Raw genomic sequence first — 6,116 nt, 5'->3', positions numbered from 1 at the left:
ATCACCAATCAGTGAGATCATTTCATGTTATTAATTGTATAAAATATTGCTAACATATGCAGATAGCTTTTGTGATAGACTTTCGTCCCAAGATCTTTTCATAATGGAAACTTTTATGACTTTTTGAGCCTATCTCACGTTTTGTGGAGGCAAACACGATCAATTGGCAAGGAAAACTATCTGGCTTGATCCCAGTAATGATCCTTCTTACAGAAAGATGATGGAGAAATACTGTATTTAGGCCACCATTTATGAATTTGAAAAAAAACTTGGAAAATGTTTATATTATGTATTATATTATATTATATTATATTATATTATATTATATTATATTATATTATATTATATTATATTATATATTATTATATTATATTATATTATATTATATTATATTATATTATATTATATTATATTATATTATATTATATTATATTATATTATATTATATTATATTATATTATATTATATTATTGTATTATATTATATATTATATAGATATGGTACATTATTAAGGGGTTTTTCACAGAAAATCAAAGGCTTTCATACATATTTAATGCCAAAACCGCTGTTTTCGTATAAACTTTATTTCGGCAAATACGCATACGGAAAGGATATTATATGAACAGTTCTGGAATATATCAAACCAATGTTGACCCCAAATGACATGCATAATCGAGGCTCGAAAGCTGTACTGCCGTAATTCTGCAAAGTGACGTAAGCGACATTGATAGTTTTGGCCCATTTTCTGGTTATTATGCTTAAAACTCTTGCTCATCCTCTAAGTTTCTTTCCATAGATGATAGATTACGACTAGATCTTGCATTCTAATACAGCAGGCATACCACAGTGTTATTTTTACACCAGATATTATATAAAATATACCAAAAAATATCGACATTTTGAATGGCGCTTACGTCACTTTGCAGAATTACGGCAGTGTATGGACGTTAGCTGACGAAATTCGTAGGAAGTGTTGTTATGGTGTGTAATATCTTAAGAATTAAAAGATTTCTGAACTGAAGTTTTTTTTTATTTGTGATCATGGTGTTACATCTATAGTTTCATAATCTAAATGGTATTCAGTATTTCATCCGTGAAAACTATCGAATTTATGTTTTGTAATGAGAAGTTTGTCTTATGACTGTTATTTTCCGACTGCTGTCTAGGAAAAACAGCTGATAAAAATTATTCCAAATAATAATAATTATTCCAAAAATAACCCAAGTTAGGCTATGAAATATGTTAGGCTACTCGTATTGGTATGGTATTGTAGGCAGGGGGATGACGAAGGGCCAGAATCATCTACCCAGCATTCAATGCAACATGGCGTCCAATGTTTTTGTTTTGATTGCTTAATTCATGGAAAAATGCGCTGGAAACATCGACACTGCTTCGCTGCTACATATAATATCGTGCAAAGTGATAAGGAAAGAGAAACAATCATCAAAAACAACGATTTCGTTTGAAATGTGTAATTTCTGAAATAAGCACTAGCAACACACGAGCCACACACCCGAAAATCAGGAGCAAGTTAGGGTAAACCGACCAGAAAGTGGGTACCAAAACGCGCCGTACCAAAAATGATGTTGGGTGAAGCGGCGACAGCCGTGTCACCCCACTGATTGTAGGTCCAAGTAACGATCTCAGGAAGTATTTTTTAATGAACACTACTTTGAATAGCAATAACGCTATGCATTTAATATGTCCTTGCAAACCAAACGTATCAAAAGTTTAATGTCCTAACTCGTCTTGAAGATATCTTTGATGAATATAACTTTGTTGTGGAAATATCAGCCCCTAAAGTGTGACATTTGCAAGTGTCAATATCTTTGGTTTGTGCAGAATAAAATGGCATGAATTACAAGCTCACATCGATATTTCATTCTAACAGCAATTTTCATATTCTTCCTATAACATACAATAAATATGCTTCATTTGCTGCTTACAACATTTTTTCTAGATCAAACCGTTTTTGATCTGCATCCAGTTGATAGTTTACCGATTCTAAAGTGCACAGGCTTTATGTGTTGCACTGTGCTATTACAGTTCATATACTAAAACATATTTTTTAGTATATTTTGATGCCCTGCATAAAATAAAAGTAAAAACCAGGTGATCTCAGGGACGGTCTAAGCTGATCCTAGGGGGTTTCAGAGTCTACTAGGAGGTTTCATGGCGAATAAGGGGTGTCTCAGGGGTTTCCAGGAGCCTCAAGGATGCTTCAATGGGCCTCAGAGGGTTCCAAGGGGTTCCAGGGAGGGATCGTTTTAAGGCGGTTTCAGGGGCGTTTCAGAAGCATCCGAAATTCTATTCGGGTTCGCTTGAAGAGCAGAAGTGTAAGAGTACTAGTCGTCGCGTAATAAAGAAGATTAATGTTCAGAACACAATTTGTTATACTTTTTGTGTATTAATAAAGACTAGAAGCAAGTGATCAGTTTAGTGCCTTTGATTTGTACTACGTAGAAGATTCTGTGCCTGTGGTTTTCGTCCGTGCCATCGCCGTCATTCTGTCGTGGAACCTGAAAAGAAAGAATACGAAATCATACTCACCTGTGCACACTATCATCAGTGCTCACCGTCGTCCTGTGGAAGGAAAAGCTGAAAATAAAAAAGGACACAACGTAGGAGATCGCCACCCGTTTTTGTGGTAAGAACAACCATAAAATGGTTTCAGGTGGTCTCAGGGACGTTGAACCTCCTTAATGCATTACGTTGGGAACAGTTCGCTGATGTAGTTTATGGGTAGTGTTTCGTAGTGGCTTGTCAGTCTTGACAAAAATAAAACACTATTTATGTTATTTTGTCCGACGTTTCGGTCCGTTTGGGACCTTCTTCAGGGACTCTGGAAATGTTTATTTATCAGTTGTAACATTTTTAATATTCGAGAAAACTTTCAATTTTTACCAATAGTTACAGTGTTCTCGTCCAGTGTGGTTCGGTAGAACCTGTAACTGTCGATTTGGTTCGAATTTCTGTCGGATACAAAAAGTGGTGCGTAATTTTAATTTTCACCCACGCAATTTGTCTCATTGTACTTACTCCCGCACAATCGCAGCCAAATTGGATGCCCTATCGGGGGAAACTCGTTCCGAAAATTAGCACTCCGGAATTTAGAACCTACTTCGAAAACGATCACCATTGCTTTCCGTGTATCTTTGTGGTGTTCGTGTGGACTGTCGTGTTTGGTGGTGTAAGTGACTAATAATTTCCCTACAGTGTGTGTGTGTGTGTGTGTGTGTGTGTGTGTGTGTGTGTGTGTGTGTGTGTGTGTGTGTGTGTGTGTGTGTGTGTGTGTGTGTGTGTGTGTGTGTGTGTGTGTGTGTGTGTGTGTGTGTGTGTGTGTGTGTGTGTGTGTGTGTTTACAATTTGTTTTGCTCGTTTGTTTTGCTCATTCGTTTCTACTTCTTCGGCTTTGCTGGTTGTTTCGGAGCCAACCAAGTTGTTTCGGAGCCAACCAAGTTACGCACCACTTTTTGTATCCGACAGAAATTCGAACCAAATCGACAGTTACAGGTTCTACCGAACCACACTGGACGAGAACACTGTAACTATTGGTAAAAATTGAAAGTTTTCTCGAATATTAAAAATGTTACAACTGATAAATAAACATTTCCAGAGTCCCTGAAGAAGGTCCCAAACGGACCGAAACGTCGGACAAAATAACATAAATAGTGTTTTATTTTTGTCAAGACTGACAAGCCACCACGAAACAGTTTCGTAAAACAGTCGAACACACCAACGGTTTATGGGTAGGGTAAAAAATGGCCCTATTGTACAAGGAGGGGTTAACCCACCTTATGCTTAGGAGCATGTTTGTCCTATTCCTTACACTAAGTCAGTGAACTGTTCCTAATGTGATGCATAAGGAAGGTTAAGGTGGTCTCAGGAGAATCTCAGAGGGCTCCAGGGGCGTTCCAGCGAAACTCAGGAGGTCTCAGAAGCGTTTTAGGGGATCTTTGGTGATACCTGGAAATGTCAGGGACGTTTCAGTGGTGTAAGGAGCATTTTTTGAAATCTCAGTTGTTTTAGGACGTCACAGTTGGGTGTAAGGGGGTTTCAGGACAGTCTCAGGGGATTTCAATGGGAATCCAGAGGGTCTCTGGGGCATTTCAGGGAAACTCAGGGGTCCCCTAAAACCCGCCAGGTGGTCTCACCATCATGTTAGTGGGTCTCAGGAGCGTTAACGAGTTTCCAGGGGAGGGGGACGCAGTATAATATCGCCCGAGGCCATAATGTATCAGGGCTTTATGGCACATTTTCCTTGGCATAACGTCCAAACATACGGATACGCCACAAAGTCCAAAGAAAGAAGGCACAAAGTATACCTAATACACGTGAATGAAAACAAAAAATTAAGGATATTATGACGCATCTAAACTTTCGGACGTTATTTCACAAAAAAAAACGGACTCAATAACCGGGACAGTATGGCGTTGAACGTTGTGATCCGGCCCCTTCTGGGGTGCTACTTAAAGGTATCAGATGCATTTCAGAGGGTCTCATGGAGTACTCGGAGATGTTTCACGGGGTATCAAGGTACTCCAAAGGGTCTCTGAGGTGCCTTAGGTGCTTCTTAGTGGGTCTCAGGATCGTCACAAAAGTGGTAAAACTATTGAAACGCTCCTGAAATCTCCGTAATGCCTTTGAAAAACAGTTCTCCGGAACGCAATTATAAAGAACTGAGAATTGAGAACGCCCCCAAACGCCCCTGCAACCCCTTGAAACGACTAGAAAATGCTCTTGATACACCTGTAGAAAAAAAGCCCTTGAAACCCCTTGAAACACCCTGAAACCCTCATAATCTCATTGAAATGCCATTGCATCCCTCATAATCAATTTTAAATGCCTTTGAAGTCCCTTGGGATGCCTTTAAAAGGTTCCGGAAACTCCCATAAACGCCCCTGAAAACCCTGAATTTCTCTCAAACGCCCCTGAATCCCTTTGGAACACCTTTAAAACGTTCCTTAAACCCCCTGAAAGTCTCTGAAATGTCTCTGAAAAGCCCTGATACACCCCTCAAATCTCTCGTAACACCCTTTAAAAGCTCTTGAGATATCCCCCGAATGTCCCTGAAACCCCCGTAATTTCACTGAAATGCTAACGAAACCTGTCGAAACGCCTTTAAAGGGCTCCTGAAAGCCCCTAAAACGCGCCTGAACCCTCATATAACCCCTTGTTGAAATGTTTGTTCGATCAAATTGCATATCCTCAAGTGCAAATGAACAATCTCATACCTCATCTCATCTCATATTTCATTTGATTTATGGGATATTAAAATTTTCGCTGAAAATTTACAAATTCTCTCGACTCGACATGTAATGAGAGGTGGGAGATTGAGGTAACAGAAGTGAATATTTTCACTCGTAACAGCAACTACACTACAAACAACTGCTGGTGCAATGCTGCATATTACACATCTTCTTCTTCTTCTTCTTGGCGTAACGTCCTCATTGAGACATAGCCTGCTTCTCAGCTTAGTGTTCTATGAGCACTTCCACAGTTATTAACTGAGAGCTTCCTCTGCCAATGACCATTTTGCATGTGTATATCGTGTGGCAGGCACGAAGTTACTCTATGCCCAAGGAAGTCAAGGAAATTTCCTTTACGAAAAGATCCTGGACTGACCGGGAATCGAACCCGTCACCCTCAGCATGGTCATGCTGAATACCAGTGCGTTTACCGCCTCGGCTATATGGGCATATTACACATGTGCAAGTTGAATAAAGGATCTGAAATTATATGGTCATTAACCTTTGCAGGGTATATTCTGCTGCAATTTTGACGAGAATGAACAGTATATATTGGCAAGGATGCAAGGTTATTACGCTATGTATCATAAAGAGTTCAATTCAAATACTGGAGGCCTTATTTCACCATTGAGGCAAGAGTTCAATTTTGGTTTAAATTGGAACTAATTGTGCATTTCCAGTTATATATTTGAGGGGGTTAGAAGCAAAGGGATGTAAGTAACAAAAACCCACTTTCGAGTAAATGAGGTTTAAAGTTTTTCACCAATTTTTCATCTCATACACAATGTATGGAGCATCAAAATCGACCCAATTTTCTACGATTTATTTTCATTTTTCTAATAATCGTAAAAATAATCTTAAAAAAGT

General features: G+C 38.8%; 1 long non-coding RNA gene across 1 annotated transcript; it reads right to left on the bottom strand.

Annotated features, from left to right (window-relative positions):
* Positions 1-2,751: 2,751 nt before the first annotated feature.
* On the bottom strand, positions 2,752-3,376 carry LOC134289011 (uncharacterized). Its single transcript, XR_009998217.1, has 3 exons — positions 3,040-3,376; positions 2,905-2,972; positions 2,752-2,842 (listed from the first exon to the last, which is right to left on the bottom strand). It is a non-coding gene; the product is annotated as an uncharacterized LOC134289011 (long non-coding RNA).
* Between the last annotated feature and the right edge of the window lie 2,740 nt (positions 3,377-6,116).

This window comes from Aedes albopictus, chromosome 2 (assembly GCF_035046485.1).
Source record: "Aedes albopictus strain Foshan chromosome 2, AalbF5, whole genome shotgun sequence".
Classification (NCBI taxonomy): Eukaryota; Metazoa; Arthropoda; class Insecta; order Diptera; family Culicidae; genus Aedes; species Aedes albopictus.
The sequence above is the reverse complement of the archived record's forward strand: the minus strand, read 5'-3'. Positions and strand labels throughout refer to the sequence as shown.